We start from the raw sequence: 17189 nt of genomic DNA, 5'->3' as shown, positions 1-17189 counted from the left end.
CTCTGTCTAAGAATGGACACTGCAAACCACGCTGAAGAAAATAGAAAGGCCCAACTGATTTCAGTGGGATGTGAGTTAGATCAGATTGAAACCAATAATACCTTTGTGGCTTGAAGCAGATTTTTTTTATATATATTTGCTTTAATCTCCTTTGACTAAAACAAACAAAAAAAATCCTTGAGGAATAAGCCAGTTTCTGTTGGCAGGTTATACTTGCACAAGCAAAACATGAAATGATGCCAAAACACTGTAGTGAAGTTTTATTTGAAGTGGACACCTGCCCACTGGGAGCTGGCTTGCAACCAACGATTCATTCCTCAGTTCAGCTCAATTCAAAAAGATTTAATTGGCATGAGAAGCTGTACAAATGTATCCAAAGGATCAAAGAGGAAGATCTTTCAGATATGCTTTAGACGATGAATCTGATCTACTTATCTGTGTTTAGAAGAGTTTGGTGTCCAACACACATTCAGCTACTGTTAGGTTAGTCCACCCCTCATCTGATATGAAGTTAACATATGTTTTTATCTGTACAGACTATGCAGATTTTTCCTTGCTTTGTGTGTATCCATATGAACAATTATGTTGTCATGAGTTTGATGCTTATTCCTAACTACTGACAGTAGAAAAATTTCTTGCCGGTCACTGTGTTTTGGGCATTAAAATGGAAGCCACACTTTGTCTTCCCACTGTCACTTTGTTTGCAAGGACAGTAATGGATGGGTTCATCCTGTGGGTTTCCTTAATTGTTTGAGGAAGCTATAGTCCAAGTGAGTACATTAAGAAGAAGGTATTTGAAACAAGTGGCTCTGTTTCTTATGAAAATTTTTTTTGAGACAGGCAATCCTTTCCTAAAATATATGAATATCTAAATGCTAAAGAAGTTCTTCCCAAAGAAGATTAATCTCTGAAATACAAAACTAAAAATTTACAATTTTTTTAAAAAGTATTTTTTCTGAAGTAAACATCAATTGTGATGGCAAACCAGAATCTTTTTTGACAAGGTAAAAATGCTGAAGCATCTTTTGAAATTCACAGTTCACATATGGCATAATGCAGCTGAAATTTCACTTCATTCTTCTCTTCGTACCAACAGTAATCTTGGAAGACTGTCCAGTAAACAAAACATGAATGTACCAGGAAAGAGCATTTACATCTAGGTATGCAGAATAGTTTCCCTAGACAACTATTTTCCCTTTTTCCACCTTTCCTGTGATTCCAGTACCTTCAGTAAAACTTCTTCAAACATGGTCAAGCACTTGCACTGTGGTACCTGCAAAGAGAACGCCTCTTATTGCCCAACCTCAACCTTTTCATAGGTTTTGAAAACACCATCTCTGAAATATTTATCCCAGATATCTTAACTGACCTAAGAGTTCAAATGGATAATACAAGAAAGAATGCCTTGGAAATAGGAAAAAGCCAAATGTAGAAATCGCATTGGAACTAAATGCTAGAAGTGCACAATTGACTATTTGGCATTAGTACCAACCATGATGAGCCCTAAGAGATGCACTCTGAGATTTGCTGAGAGTCCCCAACATCTTTGTGCCCTGCCCACTGGGGCCTCCACACATGAAGCAGTGGCTGAAGTTTGAGCTGCCGGCTTGCAAACCCAGGCTTCAGCGCAGGGCAGGGGAGAAGACAGAAAAGGGAGCCCTTGTTGTCTTCCCAAGAGGATGAACTCTGTGTGCCTATTCCTTTTCACTTCCGTGAATGTGTTTTGTAACTTTATTTTATGAAATTTTAAAGGCAGGATTTTGGTTGCTAAATCTTGTAAGGAAAGCCATGGTCCTTGTCTTTGTACTTGTGTTTATGTAACAGCTACACCAAGATAATTTCTTTTTGGCTGCAGCATCTCCTTTCCCGCATTTAAATAATTTTTGTGTCTGTTGTCACAGTGCCCATAGGCTTCAGTTCCACTCTACTCTGTGTACATAAATAAAACGGAAATCCTACCCCTACAGATTTAAAACTTCTACATTTGCAGCCCTTGAAACAGCTTCTGACTCATAAGCACAGCTGATAAACTGCAGAAAAAGGAAACTGTCCTTCAATCTGAGGTCATCTAAGTGACCACTGATACCACCCAAAACTGAATAGGAAATGAACTTTCACCAATACATATTTTAAAGTTCCTCTTTCCTAGGAAAACTAAAAATATGAAGGCTACTGTGGTCTTTATTTTTTTTCTTGAAGGGGTAAGAAAACAACTAAGCACACTGAGAGAAAGACACCCTAAAAGAGCCCTACTGTGCAACAGAGAGAAGACTGGAGCTCACATCTCTGCAAGCTTTTGGTGAGCATATTGAACATCCTTCCCTCTGTGATCATTGCTCTCAGGGTCTCTCTCACAGTGCAATTCTCAGCTAAAGCATCCTCCTGAGATAAGGAAGACTGGGAAATGCTGTGCTCCACAGCTTGCTGAGCCAGCACTTGGACCTGAACTTGGACTGATCTGCAATATGCCTTAGATCTGCAAAATCATCATGAGAAAAGTTCCACCAGAACAAGTAGTTCCTTCCCCAAGAAAAAGTTCTGTTTTGATACTCAAAGCTTTTTTTCAGTAAGAAAAAGAGAGGTTCATTAAAAACACTGAATAAATTTTACCCATTATTTCTGTTGCAGAACTGGCACTACCTAATATGTTTCTTGTGTTTTCTGCATAGGAAAGTATCTTACCTGTGGAGTCAGACCTGTTCATCTTCTGAGCAAGAGAAAATCTGTTTAACTGAGCTAAAAAATACAAGCCTAAGTAGTGTTAGACAGAGAGTGACTGGTTGAAATGAACACAAGCATGTAAATGCCACATCAAACAAAGCAAAATGCACAAGTACAGTAGGGTACAATGTTGTTAATTTGGAAACATTGAGACTTGAAAGAGACATCACAGGCTTGAAAGTTACCTTTCAGTGTGCTGGATGTGGAAACTCTGCTTTGATAGCATTCTGATAACAGCTCCTGCATCTACCTTAGTCAATACTGCAGAGAAAGGGCAGCTGTAAGATCCTATTGTATGCTGCTAAAGGGAATGCTGATGAGGCTCCTGAAGCAGCCTTCCTAGTTCCAACAGTTAAAAAATAAAAACCTGTTCTATAAATAAGAAAAAAAAAAAAAAAGAAAAGAAAAAAATCAAACACAGGACTAACTTAACAACCTCCTATGATGAATTGTCAAAATACAGTTTCTCAAGGGGTCTACTTCATCTGATATCTAGTTCAGCTTTCTAAGAACTGGTTCTGTTATAAGAATCAATCTATGTGGTTGGTGGAAGGAAAAAAACAAAAAAACCAACACTGCTTTAACCAATTCTTGATAACCAATTGCTGCAAATTTCCTTCTTGCAGTAAGCTGTATTTAGTCTTATTCAGAAAGAAGCTAAGATTTAGATTCCACAGAACATCACTTAGAGCACCATGTGCTGGTCTTGTGTCCATATTCCACAGACACAGGTGTAATTTTCTGACTCCTCTTTGGAAAACCATCCCCCACCCCTCACCTCCATATACATTACAGTGATGTCTGTCTGCCTGCAGAGATCCTAAAAAATAGTTTCAAAGGGAATTGCTTGATCCTGTCACCTCAAAGGCTGTTCAGCCCTGAGGCTACTCCTCGTCTCTCATCACCAGCAGAGAGCTCAGTGTGGGGTGGGACTGAGAAAGGACAACCAGCTCCCCAGTCAGAATCTCTGGGATTTCCTTTCCTGCCAGTGTGCTTCCCTAAGAAGAAAAAGAATAGAAAGGTCTCCAGCTACCACTTGTAGAATCATAAAATCATTTAGGATGAAAAAGACCTTTAAGTTTCTGAAGCCCAACCATTAACTGAGCACTACCAAATCCAGCAATAAATTATGTTCCTAACCACCACAACTCCTATATTTCTTTTAAACATCTGCAGGGATGGTGACTCTAGCACTTCCCTGGCAAGCCTGTTCCAAACCTCTTCAGTGAAGAAATTTTTCCTGATATCCAAACTAAACCTCATTTGGCACAGCTTGAGTCTGTTTCCTCCTGTCCTATCACTTGTTACATGGGGGAAGAGTCTGACCCCCATCTCCCTCACCACAAGTAGTTTTAGAGAGCAATAAAAGGCCTCCCTTCAGTCTCCTTTCCTCCAGCTTAAACAACTCCAGCTCCCTCAGCCACTCCTTGTAATACTTGTGCTCCAGACCCTTCCCCAGCTCCCTTGCCCTTCTCTGGACACATTCCAGCACCTCCATGTTTTTCCTGTAGGGGCCCAAAACTGAACACAGGATTGGAGGTGTGGCCTCACCAGTGCCAAGTACAGGGAGAAAATCACTGCCCTGGTCCCACTGGCCGCACTGTTGCTGACAGAGGCCAGGACACCCTTGGCCTTCTTGCCCACCTGGAAACAGCTGGCTCTTGTTCAGGTGCTGTCAACCAGCACCCCAAGGTCCTTTTCCAACAAGCAGCTCCCCAGCCTGTAGTGCTGCATGGGGCTGTTGTGGTCACAGTGCAGGACCCAGAACCTCATCTGTTCTAGTATTTGATGCTAATATGGCCAGATTCCAGCCACTTCCAACACAGCAGAACTGCATAATCTTATGATGAGGCATCACAGTTTCAGGACTAAACAGCCTTCTGAGAATACAGCTGCTGAACAAGGACTGGAGAAGCCAAAGGGAAGGCAAAATAACGACCTGCAGGTGTGTTCATCATCCTGTTTGTCTCTCTCAAGATCTCCTTCTGAACACACATGCTCATGCACTCAGGCAGACTAATTTTGCATTGGTCATAGACAGTGCTTTAATAAAAGATTATATTCATTATGTGAGCGTTATTACTTTGAGGATGCTTCATTTTATGCTCACCTTGAAAACTACTGGCAATCAGCCTCTCAGGTGGCTCTGTGCCAAGCCCAGCAGGTTGTTGGATTTATTGCCCACAATCACCACTTTTGTCCAGATTTATCATGCCTCATTGTGACCATTAGCACCCTTGATTATCTCTTCATCTTTACTGTTTTGAATCATGACTTTGATGCACAACATCTCCTCAAGCAAGGACATTTCCCCTTCGACAGCAATTCTGAATGGTACACAAACAACTGGAAATATCCCATCAGCTTTTTCAGGTGCAGAGAGTTTGTGACAAGGCTTTTATTTTTAAGAATATCAAGGATCTTTTTTTTCTGATGATTATTCAATTCTATCCAGTAGTCATCATGGTATGCCTGTGCAATCCAGATCCAGAACAACAGTCTTAAATAATAAACACTAAAGAGAACAGAAACTTATCTAGAAACCAAAGGACCTCTTAAATGGTTCTTCAGACAAAAATATTCTTCCTTATGATCACCTGTGCTTCATCAGACCTACTCAGAAATACCTGCAAACTTCCCTGCAATTGTCTATTAGCTTTCAAGTGAGCAACAGGAAAAAAAAAACTAACTCTGGTATACTGGTCAGTTTTTCTGACTGACACAAGGCTGTTGCAGTTTTCCCTTGTTCTTCCTTTCTTCCTAAATTCACCTTTTGTCTCTTGCTGCAGGCTACAAAACTGCTTGGAGCAAAGATTAGGTTGGTTTGGCCTGCATTTAGAAAATACCTATTAACAATTCATGCTAGACCACAATTATGCATCTAATGATAGTAGTATAGTGAACATTTCTTTAAAATGTACTTCAGAAATAAAGGAATTCTTTTAATGAGCTTGTTTTCTTCCCCAGTGGAGTATAATGTTACAGTAGGTAGCAAACTTCATGGGAAAAGCTCTGAGGGACTAAGTGCTCCTGCTTCGGCTGGCATTGATGACAAGTAAGGTGTTTCCTAAGATTCCTGCAGGACTTGTGTTTGAATATTTCTGACCTTGAGAAATGTGATTCAGAGCAATATTGTCCAGGAAAAAGCAAGTGGATAATTATGAATGTTCTTGCTTCTTGGGCCCAGAGTACAGAGGCAACAGGTGAACTCAATCACATTTCCTCAAACAGCTTATCCTCCTGCCTGGCACACCAAAAATCCCCAGACTTGTGGTTGCTGAACTAGCTGTGAGCACAGCTACATGGAGGCACAGTGCTCACAGAAGTAAGGCTCTGCAGACATCACAATTCCCACCACAGGATGCAGTGCTAGCACAGTGGGTACCAGCCCAGAAAATTCACCTCTGGCAAGATGAAAAACCATAAGAAATATCACAGTATGACATCTGAGGAACTTTACTTGCTTTCCTCTGCCAATTTTGACTGCTTACTCTTTGAGTTGTAGAATTCCCTGCCTCTCTCCTGCATCAGTGAGGGCTACAGGTTAAAAAATTCCACACTACCTCCAGCATACCAAATAATTTTATTGTCATTCTAAGCACCTCTTCTGCTTTTGTTCCATTCCTTCTTTCCCAGCCTGGCAGACTCTTAAGTATGTGCCTTCTCTATAACTATAAACAGTCCCACAGAAGGAGTCTGTAATGGCAATTGCCCTGTCAGATGGAATAAAGATTAAAACTGATAGATAAGAAGAGGTTCAAACAAAAACTGTAATAATGAGTCCACCCAGTAGCCTGTATTTTCTTAGCTTGCTTGCTACTTGGATCCTAACAGCCACCAGACCACCTGTTTTCTGTCACTGCAGCTCAGCTGTTGTTCACAAATTTCAAATGTTTGTGCCAGTAATTAAATTGTGCCAGCATAACACTATTAAGTTTAGTTATTGCAGAAAGGAGCTAAAATAATTTATCAGATCTGAGTGGATCATCAGTGTGTTTTTGAATATAATGAAAATGAGAATTAGGTCAGCAGGAGGAAGAGGAGACATCAATTAAAAAATATATCTAAACTGGAGTCTCAAAAGCCATTAACATTGATTTCAATCCAGGACAAAGGGCCTGGCTGGCAAAAAACATTGAAGAATAATTAAAGAGGTTATTTGTTTTTTGTTTTTTTTTTTCCTGTGGCTAGAATACAATAACAGAGCTTTAAGAAGTGGAAATAAAATAAGATGTAATCACTCCAGAGAGCTATAAAGGGCTCTGAGAAGCTGTTAATGCTACTGCTTTTGTTTGGTCTCCTTTCATATCTTTATTTGCATTTTTAAAGTTAATGTTTGCTTTTAATGGACAGGAATGCAGGACTGGAGCTGGAATTCATTTTACCCCTTTAATCTGTTCTTCTCACAGGCTCATCAATGCGCTGAAACATTGTGAGAGCTTCTGTTGCTGAAGATGACACAGTCAGACAGGTTCCTCACAGCTGAATCCTATTCAGGTAAGGGTAGTAACACAGACTGCCTTGATTTCATTGTATTTTGGTGTTTGTAATATCCCTGCCATAAATAATGTAACTATTCTATTCTTGAGTCAAAAATGTGTCACTTCTGCGTCAGCCCAGTCATGTGGAGACTAGAGATGACAAAGATGATCTTCTTTCATTTTCCTGCTCTTTATTTTCAGGTCTGTATGGTCTGCTCTGAATGACCCAAACAGGACTGACTTTTCACTAAAGAATTACTCACAGAGCTGATATATGGCCATGAGAATTTTGTTGCAGACTGGATCCAAGTAGACCCTTGGCTCTGCCAGCAACAATTCTTCTGCTTCCATCTTTGAAGGATTTTCAAAATTGCAGCTACGTGACTACCAAGGTTAGTGGTTTTTTTCAGTGTGGTGTGTGAATATGAGAAGTTACATGATCAAGAACTTAAGTAAAACTCAACCTCCATAAAAATGGGAAACTGTTTTGTCTTCCTCCCTCACATACTCTTGAAGAGATGGCTATAATTCTGCTTTTGCATCTTTGGTAGACCTTTTCTGATTTAATTCAATGCACTAATCCTGCAGAAAACTCTCCAGACTCAAGGGTTTCTCTTTCTTGTTAGTTAGCAAGGGGTTTGTTTTTTTCTTCAGTAATGAGTTGACCACTCACACAGCGGTCCAATAAGTGCCAAGCTTCCTTAAAGTGAGAAATGGGGGAGACAGGCAGTACAATCCAGGGCCTGGAGCAATCCCTAAGAAATAGCATCTATACCACCTGTCTTGTTTGTACCCTACTTTAAGAGCCATTCACTGGTATTTGCTAGACTGTAATTCACAAGGAAGGAAGGTATGTTTAAATTCTTCTTAAATGTCTTGTGCTCAGGCTAGAAAAATAAAAGCAAAGCAATTCTGTATGGGCTTGGTTGGCACATTATTAGCCCTAATTCCACTAATTAATGGACAGCAGCTGTTCAGAGGCTGAGTATTCTGTTTTCTGCACAAGACAATACTTGAAAACCTTCTAGTGCGATACCAGGCACACAGGTTTGCTAGTTTATGTGTGCCAAATCAAGTTACCCATCAGAACCATAACAGCTTTCATTTCTGAAAAAGGCTATTTACTTCATTCAGACACAAATGTATTTTAAGGCATTACTAATGCTTATGTTGGAAATAGTTGTCAGAAAACTGACAACACCTTGATCAGAAATACTGTTGGTCTAAGACTTGAGAGCTGGCAGTCAAACATCTTCTGGGGATCACTTTACTTTCTTCCATTTTTTTTTTTCCCATTGGCTGTGACAAACCAAGCCAAACAGTATTTAAGGAACCCTGCAAAACTCATAGCTCTTGCCAGGTTACTGTCTGTAGGTATGAAAATTTGAGCTTGTTGTTATTTGGAGTCACTGTTCCAGGAGGTGTTTAAGTAAAGACTGGATGTGGCACTCAGTGCCATGGTCTAGTTGACAAGGTGGTGTTCAGTCATAGGTTGGACTCAATGATCTCAAAGGTATTTTCCAACCTAGTTAATTCTGTGATTCTGTGATTTATGTGTCTAATTATTTCATATGAGCTGTGTAGCTAAAAAATATGTATATCCTGAGATGCACATTCAGGTCATTTAAAAAAAAAAAAATTGATATGCAGTTGTAGTTTTGCAATACAAACATTCCCTGACATTTGCCTGGTGAATACATTTGCACCTTTATAGTGGCTAAAACATTTCTGTACATGCAGGAATTCTGCATCAGATGGCCACTCTATCAAGTTGGATTTAAAAAGTATTGAAAAAAAATCACCTACGATATTAGTTATTTTTTCTGATATTTTTTTCTTTTCTTTCTTAGATAAAATCAACTGATATCATTACTGTCTTCATTAAATTGCAGGTCAGTCAGTGATACACTGCATGTCACTGTTAGATATTGTTGGCAAACAAAATTAATTGTCCAAAATATGGACAATTGCAGCATGAACAGAAGCAGGCAGAAAATAGGGCTACAGATCTTGAAGAAAATACCACACTTTGGCCATCATTCCAAAAATTAATTTTACTGGAGTATGACTACCATTATTAGCAAAATTACTTGACAAATAGATGGCCCAGAAATTACTGTTTTACCATTTTAGCTAAAATCTCATTAACCTCTTTTACAAAACAAAGAAGTATTTTGGTGCAGATCATATCCACCTAATATCATGGGGGCTTCTGCAGATCAGCTGGAATTCAGATCATTTTGTTTACTGGCATCTGCTTTCAGCACATTTTGGCATGATTCCTTATCTTGCATTTACACTGGTCTGAGAAGGACACATGAGTGATCTCTGAAACCTCTGGAAGAAAACAAATATGTTGATTAGTTAGACTTGTTTTGTTCTGCTGTCTGAAATTTTGGGAAGATCAAGGGAGTATTTTATTAACAATTTCCTAAGTCTGTAATAGAATTTTTTCTCTTTTGATCAAAATCAGAGGTTTAATTTAAAGCCAGCTGCTTTAATACTAATGACTTTTATAGAGCACCAAGCTGGCCCACAAACCAGCTCTCGGAGAAGTCATTCTATTTCTGAAGGTATTTGGTTAGTTCACTTTTAAACTCTCTACAAGCTGTTCTTTTGCACAGAAATTATTTCATGTGGAACTTGGGAGTAAGTCTGGAATGAAAGAAGTGACATAGGAATATTTGCCCTTCACTACTTCTGGGGAAAAAAAATCTTATAAGGCCTCAGGCTCAAAGCTACACCCTTTGATCACAGGACTAAAATATCATTCAGTTTTCAGATATAACCCCATCATAACCTTTAGAACCAAGGTCAAATCAAATGTTCAACAGTCAGTGTTAAAAGACAAGAAGCAGTTTTAGGGATCATGAGTAGTCAGGGCTGGAAAATGAAACTGAAAAACTTCTAAAATTCCCTGATTTTACACAGGCAGAACCTAGCATTGAACCAAGCATTGAACATTGAGGATCCCAACCATATTTGTGAGCACAAGCCGCATGTGTACAGCTAAATTTGTCTGTTCAACATGTGTTGCTCTTAAAAGTGCAGATGCTAAAATGAAGCCATTTCTAAAACATTTTCAGAATATCAATTTATTGTTGGCTAGAAAGGGTTTCTCATAGAGGAACCGCTGGTAGGGGTAGGTCAGAGGCACAGCCAGTGTAGCAAGGGAATTTAAAAAGCCATACCAGATGAGTGGACTTCAAGATCTGAGGAGAATTTATTACCATTTGAACATATACCTATGTAAATTGCACCCATAGTTAATAAATAAGTTATATCTGAAGATAGAGGATTTTAATTTCCACCCCCCCCAATAGAATTCCAAGTTTCTTTGCCTTGATGACACAGCCTGTCCCAGGCTTTTCTACAGCTTGGCAGCAAGCAAAATACTATCCATTACCTTGTACTTGTCATACCAAACCCACCAGTTCATAACCCTGCTGTTTCCAGGGAAATCCCTGAACAGCCCATTAGTCAGGCACTGGCTGCAAAATGCCTGCCTTGTTAGTGCACTTCCAGGCCTTGCATTTGGCAACCCTTCCTCCTTCCTCCACTGGTTTAACTCCAGCTTCCTCTGACCCTCTGCACAATCTCTTGCCATCTGCAACATCCTTCTGATATCTCTCTGCCTTATCAACTCTCCATCCCTTATCAGATCTCATCTGCAGACTTCTCATCATTCCCCTGCCTGCAGCTCTTAATTTCTTCCACTCTCTTCTCTGTTATTTACCTTTGTCTCTCTTTAATATGTTCTACAGGCAGCATCTTTCTGCTTCTGTTGGTCTGTAATTTATACAGTATAACACCTATGGTCTTGTATTATTTATTTTGTATAGCATTTTAGGAGAACAGTTCACATGAAAGGAGCTATGAAAAATAAATTTGCATTGAATTATTGATAGTCTGTTAAGATGGGCTTGCTCTATAGTCGTCTCTTGTTGCAGTGGCTAAGTTCACTTTACATCCCCCAAGTTCCCCTAAAAGTGGTCTGTCCTTACAACACTGTGCTAGAAAGTTCTCCCTTTGTCTAGATTCTGCTGGCCACTGGCCCTCTCCCCCTCCCATCCCTTTTCCCATTGGCCCCTGTTATGCCATTCAACCTTGCCTCTGCCTCCTAGCCCTCAGACTGTTGGTTTTGGATGCTCTGCCCGCCTTTGGGAGTTTTCAGGATAAAACTGGAGTGGGCTTTTGGTTTTGTGTTCTTCTTGCCTCTGTTCCCTTCGGGCTGTTGCCATTAAACACCTCAGAATTGCATGCAGGAACCCCTCTCACCTCTCTGTCTCCAGTTCATGCACAGCCTGTGGGTGTGTGAGCGGCTGTTCACGACCACCTGTGAAGGTGAGATCGTGTGCACGCGTGGGTGCTGGCAGAGCGCTGCCTAAGAGGTCCACGAGGGACCCAGCAGGGACAAACGCGGCATCAATCCACCAAAGCTCTCATACAATAGTCTCCTTTCTTACTTTTTCTTTTCTCTCTTTTTCTTTTCCTTCCCTTCATTTCCCACCCCAGAAATTGATTCTGAGTCTGGAGTGTGCACCTCCCACTAACTGAGCAGTGATAGCTTCACAGAGTTAAATGTGGGTGATAGGTAGGGTCTGGAAGCAATGCTGTCCAGGACACCTCAAGGAAAGAATGAAACTTTGAAACAGAGGTCACCAAAAGAAAATGGAAAAAATTATTGATGTAATTCTCGGGGGCTTATGGCCTTGGCTAATCGAAGTGCATAGTCACACTCCTGGGGACAGAGAAAGAAGAGAGCAGCAGGAGGCTCTGCCAGTAAGATCTGTTAACTTGCAGATACACCAGCATCACAGACATAATAAGCACTGAGTAAATATGAGGAGTGCAAATCTCTTCTTTCTTCCTAAGGTCGTGTTTGAGGAGCATGGTGGAGGTGCCAATGTCTCCAGAGTACAACAGCCACCTGGTAGATTTTACGTCCAGAGTATTAGCTAAAAACTGTGGAGTCACATTATTGGCCACAGCAGTGTCAGGCCTTTAATAATTTGGCAAAAGGTTTTACAGAAAGGAAGGAGGTGTCAAGTGGGAGTGAAACTTTTGAATGAATCTTGTCATTCTGGTCAACTATACAACCCACCTGGATAATTAAAAAGCAACCACAAAGGCAGTCAGACAGAATAATTTTTATATATATCTTAAATTTATTCTTTAATTTCCTTTTCAATTCTTTCTTCATTAATTGCATGAGTATAAGTCATCAGTTAAAGTAGATCTTCAAAGTCTTTCCTGAAATTATTACTTTAAGTCTCCATTTTCATTATGCCTGTCTGTTTCTTCCTCATATGCTTGGTTGTTTTTTTTTTTATTTTTTTTTTATTCTTTTCATTTTGCTTGCAATTATCTTCATGAAACTTATTTATATGTTTAATTCACTTTATGATTATAGGTATATTCTCACACTCTGGTAAATATCTCTGGAGCAGGATGTGATTGGCATAGGTAAAGATAACCAGCTTTAACAGAAGAGTCTGCAGTTCTCTCCTTTTCCTGAGAAATGACGTAGTTTTACTCAAGGATTCACAATAAAAGGGAGGAAGGTTATCTTAGTCTTAGGTTATAAGTCAGGTCCTTGGCTGAGGCAAGTCTTTGTAACTTTGGGTTACTGGAAGTGAATTACAATGTCTAAAGCTCTGCTCCCTATTTCTTATGTACTGCCCTTCCTGCACTGTTAACACTGCAGAATATTTTATGGCTACTTCATGTTCTGCAGGTAAATGAGATGTTATCAGAAGCTCAGGGAAAATTAAAAAAGAATATTAAAAAAAAAAATTAAATAATTTCCTCATCAAGGTAACATTTCTAGGAAGGAGAGTGTAGGAGTAAAGTGTGAAAAGACTAAATTGCAGCCAGAGACAATATCTGAGTAAAACATACTCTGAGATTTATTGTATTAATGTAAAGATGGTTGAGAGTTATCCCACTATGAAATTTGTGTCTCCAGCCGAGGGATGGAGAAAACAGCCCCATTAGCTGTGCCTGGTGGCTGCAAAAGAGGCAGCAGGTAGGGACATAGAAGGGAAAGGAAGACTTATGTTGAGGAACTTAGGACTTTTAGGGAAAATACAAACTCAGCCAAAGTAAGTGAGAGACATACCAGTGTCTTGGCCAGTCCTGGATTCTGATGTGGCTGAGCTGCCCCATTTGTTACTGGTGACAGGTGTCCTCAGTCTACTCAGTGCTGGACTGCTACTAAGGAGGAGATAAACTGAATTTCAGTTTAGGAGAACTGCCTTCAATAAAATCAGGTGGGTTTTCTTTTCCCAGTGGGCTAATACATGTAATTAATAAAAGAGAAGTCAGGTCAATGATCTGATATTTGCATTCAGTGTTTCATGGAATGAATCAAGAAATTTCCTTGCTTATATCTCCAGACAAAGCACAACCTAGCCAGCACTACATCTTCTGAATTTGCATTTGAGGACAAAGATGAAAGAATTTTTTTAGCAGTCATGTAGCAGAAGTTGTGATGCAACAGATTAGAAATAGGGCTATACAGTGGCTTGTTACAGATGAACTGCTGTGAGGACAAATTATTAGATGACATTTAACCTATGCTGGCATTTTTGTTTGCCCTTAGAACATCACCTAATTAAATGTGGATTTATTCTGACAAGCCAGATGGTCTTCTGGTTACTGCAAGGAGTCATGACATGCCAGATCTATTCCTGGCTCTGCCACTTTTCTGTCCTGCAGCCTTTGCAAATCACTTAACCTCTTTGCACCTCCAAATTCCATTTCTGATACCAGAAGAATAATGTGGTTTTTTACTGTGCAAAGGCTTTGCACAGTTCAGTGCATTAAGATCACTAGTTGCTCCACTGTTAACGAGAGGAGAACAGATTTAAGTTTGTGGAGCTACATGATCAGCTGGCATTAACTGCTCCACCTCCCGTGACTTAAATGGACTCTCGCTAATTCATGCTTTCTGAAGATTTACCTTATTTTGTGTTCTCATCTAATTTGAAATCAGAATATTTCATTTTCTGTATTTTACCATTAAGGTCCCCTCCTGTTATATTGTTTTTAATAAGCTATTAATAAATTTATTCAAGGGTAATAAATCATTATGAAGTCATACAAATCAGTTACTTGCTCTTATTGTAGCTAATAGATACCTCACAGTTCAGCCATGTGTGTTTACAAGATGTTTTATGAAAAGTAGTTATTGCTATGTCAATTTAAATTTTGAAATTAGAAGTACTTTTAATCTCTTCTCAGAATTCACATTTTTTAGGAAATACTTCTATGCCTTTAAAACCTAAGAGGTTCATTTTCCTTCAAACTGGGACATTTATCAAAACCAAGAAAACGTCAAAACCTACTCTTATGCTTTTCTCAGGCTTTCCAAGAAATACCAAAGTTAATCAGAAAATATGTCTTGTTTTTCAGGAAGGAAATATGGACAAAAAGGTGTAGTTGTCACAAAATGCAAGTAGAGCATTTGATTAAAAAATTCTCTCTATTACTTTATACTTTGCTTTCCCTGAAAACTTGGGCTCAGGGATGCTCCTAAGTATCAGACTAAATATACAAAAAAGTCAGAAAGAACTGATAAAGTTGTGTCCTTTCTCGCTCTTCTCATATTCACCTCCTACATTTCTAAAATTTTTACATACTTTAACATTTTGAAGTACATTTACAGAAGATTTGTTTGATCCACAGAATCACCAGCAATAAATAGGTCCTTCAAAGTATTTTGTGTTAATTTCTTTTCAGCTCTTCCAGTAAAGATCACAGACTGCAAAGCAGAGGTAACTACTTTTTTTCCCATGTTTTGCTGATGTTGGAACTTTGATTTTTCAATTTTAAAAATATTAATTTGAATATTTAATTGTTCGCTTCTATAATCTCAACTTTCAGCACCATTCTGCCTACATTTGGAACCTGAGGTCTCTGAGGCATGTGATTAATTGCTAACAAATTTCTCTTAAGCACTTTTTCTGTTGACTTATTTACTTGTTAGAAAATGAAGGTGATATGGATGTGTCTTTTGAATCCCAAAGAGCAATAGCAAAGTTGACTCTGTTTCTGCAAATGCTTCTTGCCTTCCTGATGCCATGGATCCTTGCTTCAAGCTCTTCAATAACAGAGGCAATTTTTAAAAATAAATGTAAAGTGTGAGAAAAACTTATTACGGCAACACTGACGTGTCTGAGCTACCTGCAAGAACGTGGCTCAGTCTATAATATATTGGGTTGTAATTGGTTACTGGAACTTAAACTAGATAGAAATTGGCAGGATCAGTACCAGATGAGATATTTCCATCAGAAATCTCAGTGATTCATCAAGTAGACATATGGCTACATTTTCTCCAGGAGCCCAAGATATATGATGGAGTTTTAATAATATCCCCAGGAATCCAGTTTTAGCAGCTTGATTTAAAGCTCTTGGTAGGGAATCTTTCCAGGGGCACTACTGGCCTTTCAGTCAATATGCTCATACCACCATAAAGCCTTCATTTCCCCTGGACGTGCTACTAATGAGTCACCACTACATTTCTGGCACTGAGCCCAGGCAACAGCATTTCCCTCTAGAACCAAATTTGCCTCAGGATGATGGATGTGTAGATCTGGAGTTTTGACTCTGACTCCTACTTGAAATATTATTCCTTCTTAGCTCTCAACTGAGATGTAAAATTATTAAAAGATGGAAATCCTGTGGCATTCATTAGCTATGCAATAGCACACGATTCCAAAAACACGGAGGTACTCTTTTTCGCATGCAACTTCTCTAACCTGACACTCACAAGGACTCTCCCATCAATTCAGCAGTATTGGTGTGTTTCAACCTTAAGCTTTTCCACAGCATTGTCCTGGCTTCACACAAACATTTTGCACAGACTTGCCTGCTACTTCATTAAAATGACCATGTGTTTCTGTTCTCCCCAACAGTGGCAACAAAATCCACTTTCCCATGGAAAGCTCTGATCCTTGAGAAAAAGATGTGCTTTAAGTGACCCCAGTTTCAACAAGTGCAAGATGGGAGGCTCTTTCTAGGGCTTTTAGCTTGATTTTGCTGTTCTGTGCAGCTCTGTGTTGGAACTGGTTGTAGGCTGTATAAACAACATCCAAATTATTCAAACTATTTATTAGAAATAAAGAGTTCAGTCATGTTTTCTCATCTTGTCCTCGGTGCATTTCATATGGTTGCTTGAAGCCTAGCTGTGCATCACTTAAATACCCATCCAAACAGAAAAACTGGGATCTTTCTGCGCAAACAAAAGCATTCACTCTCATTTCTGATATACTTCACATTATTTGCTGGTTGTAAAATGTTCACTAATTCAACTGGGGAGCAGAAGCCTTGTCATGTGATGTAACTATTCATCCCGAGCAACAAACAGTATTTAAATAAAGGTAACTATGTGTGGAGCTGCCATATGCTGAGGTTTACTGCTAGAAACTATGTGATGAGAGCTGTGACTAGCAGACACTTGCTGTTTGTCTCCCAGATAGATCCAGGAGTTACATCTGTACAATGAAACTTGTGACCAGCTTTTCTCAGAGTATATAGCAGTGTAAAATAATATTTTCTATGGAATCTAGAATTCTCTAGAAATCTCAAGTATGACTTAAAGGAAAAAACTCAAAATCCTAGCATGGTGCTATTTTTTTTCCTAAGGAATGTATTCAACTGGCTTTCTGGGTAGGTTTATTGCTCTGAAAATGTGAGTCAAGTTCCACGAAAAGTTTGCAATGTTATTTTGAACAAAGGCTGAACAGAGTGAAACTTGCCAAAAAGGTTGCATAAATTTTAAGTCTTCCTGGTATGAGCAACACTGTGGGATTAGAAATAAAAAGGCTGGGTTTATAAACATCCAATCTATACTTATGTGAAACAAAAGAATAAGAAGGTAAGTGAGCTCATCATGTGTTTGGAACAAAAACTGAAAAGTAAGCAAGCCTTTGCTGCAAAACTTCCAAAAAACTCAATTGTCTTTTCCATGAGTCTTGTTGAGAA

The 17189-nt window shown here is 39.2% G+C and overlaps 1 long non-coding RNA gene across 1 annotated transcript; it reads left to right on the top strand.

The window, feature by feature from the left end:
* Nucleotides 1-2228: 2228 nt before the first annotated feature.
* Nucleotides 2229-7583, top strand: LOC125324422. The gene is made up of 3 exons (XR_007202965.1): nt 2229-2299; nt 7131-7218; nt 7404-7583. It is a non-coding gene; the product is annotated as an uncharacterized LOC125324422 (long non-coding RNA).
* The last annotated feature ends 9606 nt before the right edge of the window (nt 7584-17189 follow it).

The sequence above is a fragment of the Corvus hawaiiensis genome, chromosome 4 (genome assembly GCF_020740725.1).
Source record: "Corvus hawaiiensis isolate bCorHaw1 chromosome 4, bCorHaw1.pri.cur, whole genome shotgun sequence".
NCBI classification, from domain to species: Eukaryota; Metazoa; Chordata; class Aves; order Passeriformes; family Corvidae; genus Corvus; species Corvus hawaiiensis.
Note: the sequence above shows the minus strand (reverse complement) of the source record. Positions and strands in the feature narration are given on the sequence as shown.